Source organism: Cebidichthys violaceus, unplaced genomic scaffold, assembly GCF_023349555.1.
Source record: "Cebidichthys violaceus isolate CVI_PGR_0920_01 unplaced genomic scaffold, fCebVio1.0.p SCAF_19, whole genome shotgun sequence".
NCBI lineage: Eukaryota > Metazoa > Chordata > Actinopteri > Perciformes > Stichaeidae > Cebidichthys > Cebidichthys violaceus.
In genome coordinates, this window is record NW_027176361.1 from 9,120,029 (window position 1) to 9,131,898 (window position 11,870).

Here is an 11,870-nt window from a genome sequence, read left to right on the forward strand (position 1 = left end):
GGAAGGGCGCAGCTCACAGTTTCAAAGCCTCTGGTCTAGGTTTCATGGGAAATTGGTGTTCATTAAAGGCAGCTAAAAAACAAAATATTGTATAAACAATTTTCTTCCAAAATGACCATCTATGTCTAGACAAATGGAGTGAACCATACAATATACTGATGAATGAAGCCTTGTTATTCTATGAACATGCCGTCATTTTACGGACATGAGTCATGTGTGTGTTATAACAGTTTTTCCACAATATTTGAAGGTGAAAACGATCCGTTTGTTGAATGTAAAACAGAATGAATATGTAATGTTGTGCAGCACCATTAACAAACCTGACAAACAGCCATCATCTGTGGGAAAAAAAACAATCCGGACAAAATCCAACCAAAAGGTATTGGTAGAGGTTGGGCCTGAATTGCATCCTCCACTCCTTTAACCAATCAAGACGCAACCTGGGGCATTTCAGCCAATGAAGGATCAAGTTAAGGATCCATACAGGTTTCCGTAGCAACGGCATGAAGGCCACATGTGCCTATCCTTGAGAAAAGCGGCAAACGGGACAGACAACAAGATCCTGTTGGGTTTACGACACAGAGCCTGTGAAAGCTAGCCACCCGGGGCCTGGAGTGTCTGTGTGTGTGTGTGTGTGTGTGTGTGTGTGTGTGTGTGTGTGTGTGTGTGTGTGCAAACAAAAGGTTAGAAACAGGTTCGCCACTCTCTTGCCTTGACATTACCTTTGCTGTCATGGCAACAGAGCGCTGTAGTGGTTCTAAGGTGGGAGGGCGCTGGAGAGCATGAGAGACAGAGAGAGGGGCCAACAAATGGAGGAGAAGCAGGGGGATTGTTGGGCAGCAGGCAAGAGATTGATGGAGCAGGGAAGCAGGTGGGAAGGAGGGAGTGCGGGGGCGGATGACTGAGCGCTCTCGCTCTGACGGCATGGCGAGGAGGCAGAAGAAAAGGAGAGGAGGCAGCTTGAGATAATGGGCATGAAAGGAAAAGGCTGGCATGCCTGCACGGATGAGTTTTTTGTTGTCACTGACAGTTCCCAGAGCTGACGGTCTGTCCCTAGGTAAATGTTCTAAAACTAAGAATCTAGTGTTCTTATTAACTGTGGAAATTAGGATTTGGGCCCTCTTTTTGTCTTCTGACAATAAAACACATTCATTAGGTGGCACATTCAGACACATACACCAGTGAGTTCATATTGTGAATTCGTAATACTTGTTTAAGAGTGAAAAAAAATAATGGTGTATATTGTAGACTACCTGTTTCTGTGATTGATCGTAGATTTCTTTATTGAGAATAATCCATTATGTGAGTCAACTTAACAAGTCCTGCTTGTCTTGCAGCTTTCTTTTCTCAGCCCACATATAATTTAACGAAGGAACATTTATTTTCTGCCACTTTAATTAGAAGAAGGACAGAATATACATCCTTCAATGCAGATACTTTTTATACTGCACTACATAGCTGAAGGTTTTTCCTGAAGGCCCCAGAATAACCGTTAACCTGAGGCTACTTTATTGAATTGTTTCGTTTCGCCAGTTGGATTAAAGCAAGGTGCTGTAACACTCTTCATGCTTACATTTCACAAAAACAGTCCCCCGGAGTTTGGTCTGGATTTACTATCACCATCTTTCTGGCTCCTCTTCAGAACTGTAGAAACACTTTCATCTAATATCATGCCAGTATGAGAAACCTAATGTACCATGCAACAAAATAAAGACAAAGTGTCAGAATGTATTTCTATCATTTTTGGAGAAATGTGTGAATGTGCTCAGCAGCAGGCATAAAATTCTTTTACGTTTATCTGTCAACAAAAAAGCTTGAATCTCCAGTCCGACAGACCCTCATCATCTTTATCGCCTTGTCTTTCCACAGCTGCTTGCAGAGGTGGATGAAAGGCGTGGCTGATTGGTCTCCGGGGAGGAAGGCAGAGGAAGATCAAGAGAGCAACCAAATCTGAACACGGAGGATTGTGTGAGCGCCTGAGATTGGTGCGAATTTCATGTGTTGTTAACAAATGTTTTATAGCCCAAGGCGACAGATGAAGGGAGAGAAAAAACATCCTTTTGATCTCTCCCATACCCCCCCCCCCCCTCTCTCTCTCTCTCTCTCTCTCCCCAATGTTCCCTCCATCTCATCTCTCTCAGTGTCTCCCTGTGATTCTTTACTTTTATTTATCGCTCTCGCTGCTCCACTCCCTCCCTGAGCAATTCTCAGAGCGTCCTCGCCTGTTGCTCACAGCATCATCTTTCAGATGCAGCTCTTGTTACCACTCGGCTCTCCCTGCCCTTCTCACCACATCCCCTGTGGTCAGTAGGGGCCTGCCATGGAGAGCCATCAGTCATGCCCCCCCCCCCACACACACACACACACACACCCTTGATCTCTGACCCTGCTCTCCTCCCTCCCTCCTGCCATGTCGTAAAACCACAGAGTTCGTATATCCTCAATCGATTGCCACTCACTTCTCGTCTCTCTGTCCCTTGTCAGTCTTTTTCGTCACGTTTTTCCATCTGACTCTCTGTTTGGTTCGCACACTCAAGCACTCATAAGCTCTGCTTTATACAGTAATATACGATATTCCTTTATTTTAACTGAAAATAAATGAGTAAATACATAACGGAGGTAAGAATTGACAACCCTGACGTTACGTGCTACAACATGACTCACTTACCAAAGCACTGCACTACTGCATTACATTTGACAACATGGACGCACACACACACACACACACACACACACACACACACACACACACACACACACACACACAATCGCTGACGTTAAAATTGACCTTAAGAAGGATGTAACTATTTATGGCAATCATGTGGAGTCTCAAACACACGCACACACACACACACACACACACATACACACACACACACACACACACACACACACACACACACACACACACACACACTCTACTCAACACATATTACATTCTGCCCATGTTTAAGGCTAAGCTCGGTTTAATCAGCAGCTTAACCTTTTGCTGACTTACTATCACTCACTCTGAGTGCTTGTGTGTGTGCGTGTTTGTGTGCGTGTGCGTGTCTTCAGTTAGTGCGTAATTGTGTATTTTAAATCCATAAATGTAAAAAGGAAAAGGAATAATCATTTTCCCAATGACAGTGAAACAGATCAAATGGTCCCAACATAAGATATTGAGTAGTTAATGACCTCATCTCTTCTATTAACCTCTGTAGTGATATCCCATCACAGGTAGACGCTCATTGATTTTGATCATTGATGCTCTTAATGGTCACTTTTATTTACATTACAGAGCATGTGATGTCTTCACTGACAGTGTGAATACGATGCTTAAAACAGTGCTACCTCTTTGAACAACCTTACAGCATTTAAAGGAACTGTATTTAACATTCTGAACCTTAACAGAGCAGCAAGCAACTATTGTCTATGTAAAGATATAGAAGAGTATTGTTTACCTGAGCAGAGAATAAAGTCGCTCTCCCTCTGTGAGTGTTGTCTGAACTTCTCCTTGCATTGTTCAAATAGCCTAAAGGAGGGTACCCACTGCCTCATAGCACAGTATGGGTAAAAATGCAAATACAGACAAAACTAAATATCATAAAACGATTGGACCATGGCATCTCATTAGCCTCCCCTGCCAGGAAAAAGTATTCTTCCCTCTTTCTTTTTTTATTTATCTATTATTTTTGTATTTAATATTTTCTTTCTCCTCCTAAAAAACACTCCCTTTGGATTCAACCTTATATTAGCAGAAGGGGGAGAAGTCAAATGTCACACATTGTCCTTTAAGATAATTGTGAACTGACTGCATTGGTATGGCATTTATAGTCTCACAAGGATAAATGATGGTGAAGCTGACATCATAAGTAACATTGCAAATATGTAATTCTGGTTTGTCAACTTACAAAATGCAATCAAAGTTTGTACATTATGTGTTTGTATTGTAGCATCCCAGGGAAGCCTCCCAGCATGCACCGGGGCAACAGACTCATGGAAATAAGTCTCTTTTTATGTGTGGCTTTAACTTAATCCTTAAAAGACTTCCTGTGTTTGACATGCAGCACAATGCAAAGCCATCAAAGTGATTGCTGGGAGGTCGGACATTGTGGAAGTCAGATCAGATCGCTTCAGTTACAAAAGGCTCTTTGGAGCTCTCGGGCTCGGTGGATTAGCAGCTGAAGCATGCTATTATAGTTGGTGTTGAAGAGGCTGTTTGTGCCACAACCTCGTTCACATAATATTCAAAGTGAACAAGAAGGTGCACTTTCAAACTTCCAGCTCAGAAAAAAAAGGCACAGATTGAATTTAGAGCGATTCTCTGTGCAGCTAAACAGATCAGCCAATTTAGATTTTACAGTCAAATTTCTCCCAAAACCAAAATCCTCAGTCTAAATTGGATGCAAATTTAGGCTACAAATTGATGGTTCTTTCGAGGTCTCTGTAACTCTCACTCTGACACCACTAATCCATCCTCCTCCACTTCTTCTTCTGATTTAGCAGAGGCAGCCTGGATTTGAGGGGGTAAGTCTGTGCGAGGAACCCCAGAGACAGGAAGCTTCTGTGGGCTCAGTGGAAGGCCAGCGCTGGTTTGTCTGGCTGAGAAATCTGCATTTTCCTCCTATACTGAAACGCGATAGAATTAGCCTTTGGATATCCCATTTTCTCAACCCTGGCTTTCCCGATGCAGTCTTATGGCATTAAATATGACACTTTAAATGCTATACTTCAAATTAATTTCCAACTTGACATTGCATTTGGATCCAGCATTGCCTCAAGAGGGAGTGCAGGGTCGGAGATCTAAGATCTGGAACTAGAGAGGCTGAGCAGGGGCTATTGATTTTTCTGTGTCAATGGCAGCGCAGCAAACCATTTACTGACATAGGAAGAGATACACAGAGAGCAAGCAGACAAACACTGACACGCTCCCACAAACAAACACATGCAGAGTTGATCGTTCAGGCTTAGCCTCCGTAATGATCCCTTGTCTTCATCTGCTGCTGCTGGTTAATTGCTCAGCCGCTGGAGGACAGACGGAAGGTTATCGACCGGCTTGACACAGCAGTGTCACTCATCTCCATCACGTCACTCTCTCGGGAAGCAAAAGGATGGGCCACTGCAAGATTAAAACATCTCTTCATGGTGTTCCGCAGAAATCGTTCCGTGTGTCTACAGTAACGCTATGATACGATGTGGTCATGCTTTTATACATCTGCTAAGTGAGCAGATCGTATTTTTAGATGAGCAGTAGTGTATGAAAACCAGGTCACAAGAAAATGAAATTAATTTTGAGAGCATGTTGCTTCGGTCTATGATGAAAGTGGATACGTGGGTAGATACTGTAACATAAACTGGAGTTAATTAACGTGAAATCTATGATCAACGAGGGAGAAAAAAGCTTTTTTTCAAGAGTGTTATTGATTGGTAATTTAATAGATTACATGTCTTGCATGACAGCATCACCTTACTTTCTATTTGAGTGCAAATGTCGAGTGTGCCATCGTCCTCTGGCAAGGAACTTCAGTAATACAAATGTCTTCAAAGTTACCTTCTCTTGTATACTTCCCAAATGAGTTTTGAAGTAAAGGAGAGGAAATGTTTTTTTAGAGGCAAGAACATTGTTCACGTCTCACCTCTCAGGATTTGAAAGGCGTGTGAAATGAACAAACAGGTTGCAAATAAGGGAAAACGAGAGATGTTTTTCTCTTGCTGAGAAACAGATTATTTATTTATTTCCATTCAGCTTTATTTTTCAGCAGCAGCTCAGAGGAAGCAAGATAAAATGCTGATCTAACACGCAGCCTTTTGGGGGAAAGCATCCCAAACTCCCTGTCAAGCTTTCACCGAAAACTGCTGTTTTCACAGCCTGAGATCAAACAGCTGACATAAACGTGATAAAATATATATATATTTAAGATCAAGGACTTCATTTTGAGGCTTTACGCCTTGAAAAGACACGGAAAATGGCTTGATATTTTTTAATACATCATAAACAGTTTAGACAGCAAAGTCTACGTTCCTCACAAAACAGACACTGTGGCACGTGTTTTATTGAGGGATTTAAAGGATTAACACTTGGATCAAATACCCAGTCTGTCCAGTCTATTCTTTCAATAGAGAATTCATAACATTGTTCAGACTATGCAGGTTACACTGCTACCAAATACCAATCTTATCATCTTTAGTGATAAAAAAAAGAGTACAGGTGTTAAAGTTCGGAGTGCTGCACCAACAAATTGAACGATGTGGTCAATTCTACAGAGCTCCAAACATTTAGGAGTTTCCCTGAGGACCTCAGGGAACCTTTGATTGGTTTCATGTTCAAGGACACGTTTAAAGAGATGGAAGCTGAGCCCACTCTGGGATTCACAAGTGAAGGAATGAAGCGAGGACCACCAGGATACCTTGCTGACTTCTTCTTTGAATGTCAAAGTAAATCCCCTTAACTGGAACAGAGCAATTTATTGTACATTCATTTACGTTATCGTCTGCATTTATGATCAAACGCTGTGTTAGCATGGCACCAAAACGCTGCAAGCAGCAATCAGCAATCAGCCCTATACAGTAAAGGGCACTTCAGGGGAAATTATTTTGGAAACTCTTTGGAAAGATATGGTTTACTTTGGCTGCTGTTATTTTAACTTTGGGGAGTGAACTGGATCCTCAAGTTGATGTGAACTTTGCGGCAGAAATTCCATTTTAGCACTAGATAAAGTCAAACAGAGTGGTTGATTATTTCCCTCAGAGTCAACTTTGACTTTATGTATTGCCATGTTTCTTATCAGTTCCTTTTCTAAACTTTAAGGCCATTCATCCACTATACAAACAAAGCTAAAGTGGCTGCAAATTGATTAAATAAAACAACTTGGGATGGATTTTCTTCTTTACACAGAAACAGTGCAAACAAAAAATGTCCAATTCAAAGTTTTGCAAGTTTTGATTTGAAACCAGATGAAATGAGGACGACTGGGGGAAGTGCTCCTTCTGAGGATTAGTCAGCGATAGCTTACATTTAGGTTGAATATGCGTATTTGCGTGCTGAGAGTTAGTTGGGAAGACTGATTCCACTCTCATGTCTGTACGTTAAATAGCAACAGCCAGCAGCCAGTTAGCTTAGCTTAGCATAAAGACAGGACACAGGGGGACACAGCTAGCTTGGCTCTGTCTGAATATTATAGATCCAAGACAAAAGTGACAGAAGGGCAGGATTCAGAGAAAAAATCCTCATTACAAATGTGTCTGCACTGCAGACAGCAACATGGATGGATCAATACACAAGACAGCCAGGCTATAGATATTTAGGAGCCATCAATAAGTCAGTCAGACTAATCTTACATATTCTATTGAACAACCCCTGGGATGGTTTGTTAACAAAGGCATGCATTTTTGGTCATTTTGCTAACAAGGGGGAAGGCGTCCCCCCCTGGAAATCGCTTACTGCGTGTATAAATACATACAAATGACAAGACAGACAACTGAGTCGCCCTAAAGAGCTTTTAATGGATCTACATTTTGAGCCTCTCTTCATTCCATCATCCCTGGTGTCACCGTGGTTAAACCGGCTCATGCCTATATGAAGCGCCCAGCTAATCTGTGCAGTCACACTGTATGCACAACACACACCCGGTGTATCACAGCAGGACGATGAGCTCCGTAGTCCCAGGTGGTGAGTCAAAAACACACAGCAGTCACCCACAGCCTCCATGTTGTCTGCTTCCTCTTGAGCCGCATATCAATTTGATTGGATATGGTTTGGTTGTTGTCATTTCTGCACAGCCACATGAGGGGCACACATGGAGGGAGAAATACAGAGTGAGGAAGGGGCTATATTCAAAACACTCCTCAAAGCTGCCCAAACTGAATTATATGTACTGTGGTTGTGGGAACGGCACCATCTAACAATACTGAGTTCTTGGGCTTCTACTGCAAAATATGACTAGGCCACGCAAAAGGTCATTCATTACCACATGCATGCATGCAGGCACCTATACTGACTCTAGGAAATCAGTAGCAAACAATCCGTTTATATGTATGAGTGAGAAAATGAAAGAAAAAGACCTTGGAGGGATATGAAGTAGCTATTCTAAATTAGCTACTTTAGCTGTTAGATGCACGCTTTGCAGCTTGAATGTTGTCAATGTGAATATTTGGTCATCATAATTCACAAATCATTGTGTCTTCCGGTTAATCTTTTGTTTTTCAGTGAACTTCAAATGATGGCAGAGCTTAACATTTTTTGTCATGATTCAGTTAATATCACACTGAGTTCATTAACAAGGTGATGCAAACGTTTTAACAACTGTACCTGTTGGTACCAGGGTTATGATAGTAAACTATTGTTAGTAGTCGTAGTAGTAAACTGATACCAATTAAAAACTACATCTTTTAAGAACAGATAAAAACTAAACTGACACGATATTGCCTGATTAAAAAAAAGAACAAAAAAAGAAATGTAAATTAGTTTTAGTTTTTTTATTTAATCTATAATATATCACTACAGAAAAGGGAGAAAGCGTGGATGTCCGTCAACTCCATTGAACCACAGAACTAGAACGGACTCGACCTACCGCGAGATGGCGCTATTTTAACCTCGTTATTTACAATTATGTGCTTAAACAAACATGCATTTCTGCCCATTATGACAGAAAAATATATATATTTTAATTAAAAAAGTAAGTTGAGATGTTTTGCATGATATGCCACACTTAAGCCACATTAGAAAGGTGATAAATCAGCAGCAGAGAGGAAGCTGCTGGTGCGTTTGCGGCCGCAGGAGGGCGGAGCTACAGAGAGGTCACGCTCCGCTCTCAGCCGACACCCCGGAAGTAATACATGAGTCACGTTCACTGGCCCGGTGCCAGGTGGAGCGCGCAGGTACGAGGGATGTAGAAAGAGAGGTCCACCATAGTCGGTGCTAGCATTAAGTTAATTAAAGATAATAACCTCATTGTGGGTTATGATTCAATTTAGCATTTGTGTTCCCCCAGAAGAGTTAAAAAAAACAAAGTTGCATTCACCTCAATTAATTGCACGCACCTGGACAGCACGCTAAGTGACCCAAATAAAACACACCCAGGATGTTCGCGGTGCACGAGACCCGCAGAAAGGCGTTCAGATACAGGTGAGTAACGTTACTACAACACACTGAACTCACTCTAATTGTGTAATGTTCACAACATCAATTTGGAGCAACGCCAAGATCACTGTCAGCAATTACAGTTCATATTGTCATAATCTTTGTAACGACTTTGTTTGATTAAAGGTCAACTAACAGCCAAATCTCTTCCGGGCAAATATAAATAATTCATGTAGTAACATTTACTCGTGTAACACAATAATCAACACATTTGTTGACATGATAAATGCACCTTTTGTGGAGCTGAGCCAGAAACACTTCAGTCACTGCTCCTTCCTGCATTTGTGTTTTGGAAACGTATATAGACGTTTGTCAAGAACAAGACGGGACATTCTATTCTAGCAATTCCGCCTACATTTCAATGTAATAATGATAACGCTTTTGGTTACAGTTAATGACTAATCTTTTACTTGCAATTGGCAGATTTCACATACATAAGCTAAGATTGTTGAAGTCCTTCCAAAACTTAAACATGTTCTAGTTAGTTGGACACATGGATACATTAACCCAAATGACAAACTGAAAAAGTGAGGGGACTTGTATTTTAATTAATTATTTTCTCTAGCCCCTGACAAAGCTATATTATTGATGTTATGGTTTATTTATTCTGTTACGGTACTTTTTTCCAGGTCATTTAATCTATTTGTCTTGATAATGCTTGTTTCACCCGCCGCGGTGACTTTATTTATTGTCAGTCATTTTCATTTAATTGTCTGTTGAGTGCTGTCTATTTTCTGGTTGATTCTAGGCTACACTAAGGAAGGTGGCTGTGTAATTTTTTTTTGTTTTTTTTAGAGCCCAACCCAGTCTGTATTCTAGTGGCACATTTCAGCTAGGGCTGCAACAACGAATCGATAAAATCGATAAAATTCGATTATTAAAAGAGTTGGCTACGAATTTCATTATCGATTCGTTGTGTCGCGCGACTATTACGCCACTCAATAAGTCGCGGAGATGTTTGAGTACAAACAAACAAAAAGTTGAGTTGAGCGCAGTGCAAATAAAAGAAAAAGAAAAAAGAGCAGAGCGGAGGTAGAGGACAGACCATCGGAGAGAACCGTAACGTTGTTCTGAAACACATGGCGGAGGAAGAGAAACCAGTACGACCTAAGTCACCCAAGGTGAGGCAGCATTTCACACCAAATAAATGGAAAAAGTGTGTTAATTGCAAGATATGCAAAAGCGTATGTTGTTCTGTTTTGAAGTGAGGAACGTAACGTCCCTCCAGTAGCTCTCCTGCTGTTTACTCGTCATCCTGCTTGACAAGCATGACAAGTTAGCGTTTGCTCGTTAATAACAGTAGTAAAGCAGGGGTGGAATAGTTTGCAAGACTAAAGACACGTTTTTTTTCACTCGCCTTTTCCCCGCCGATTAATCGAAAAAATAATCGACAGATTAATCGATAATTAAAATAGTCGTTATTTGCAGCCCTAATTTCAGCTGGACGTAGTTGCCATACGGTACATGTAGCCTACAGTTCTATGTAGACTGTCTCCACTGGTGCAGCATGAATGATCCTCCCCTCAGTCCCCCCCCCCCCCCCCCCCTTGTCTTTTTCTCTCCAATGCTTACTAATAGACTGTTGTCAGGTCAAGTCAGGGCTTTTATTTACACAGCCCAATAGGACAAATTTGCCTTGGGGCTTTACAATGTACAGCATACACCACCCTGTGACTGAGAAGAAGAAGATCCTGTGTACTCATGATTAAGTCAGGACTAGGCTCATGTTCCAGTAAAGGTCAGCGGTTGGAGCAAAAATAAGTGTGTGTGTGTTTCTCCGCCTGTCTTATTGATAACACAGAAATCCTTTGTCCTCCCTCATATCACAGTGTTTCGTGTTTGCTCCACTCCACTGTCTTCTGTGGACTTTTAGTAAGTCATTGTTTACTCATCAAGGAAAATTCTAGAAATGTTTGTAAAATGAGTAGCTTTTTAGTGTTTATTTGTGGGAACACGATGAACAGTGAAAATTGCATCTAGATGTCTACATGGGCTGTAGTTTCAGCAGCTCGTCTGTGACGTTATCATCAGGGCCTCATTTGCTGTGGAGATTGGATTCTTTCTGCCGGTTCAGTAATTACATTTTATAGTGGCTTTTGTGGAGTTTCTGTGAACTGATCCAAATGCTCACCGTAGCTTTATTTAAACTATGCCTGAGGTTAATGAGATAATACTTGCAAATAACGTTGTGTCCCTTTTTGAAGTTCTGAGCAGTAGCTGGTACTTCTGTGTCAGGGTGACACTAATGCTATTTGGTAGATTACTATGTTTGGAACCAGGTAGCATGCACTGCGTTCCTCTAGTGCATCACTGTGGCTCTAAAGAGACATTCAACTGTAGAAATGCATTTATTTAGCGCACTTAATGTGAATTTAACTTTTACAAAAACAAATACTGTATGGTTTTAGGTTGAAAGCGTATAAAATAATGTAAAAATATGTGCTCTGGTTTGTGCTGTTTTATATTTTCCTGTGGAGTTTTATGTAAAGTTCTATCTTTGGTTATTGCAAACTAGCTTGAGCTGTAAATGCTGGTATGTGGCATTAATCTATGCTATACTTGTATACAATTTTCAGACATACTTTGCTTTATTGGCATGACCTGTTAAGACTGTACTGTAAAATGGAATATATACTCAATAGGCCCTGTTTTACTCTCAGTACAATAAAAAACAAGATCCTATACTCCACATTTGTAAATTGAAGTAGTACATGTTGAGGGCTGTACGAGGAGGTGGAATCTTCAAAGC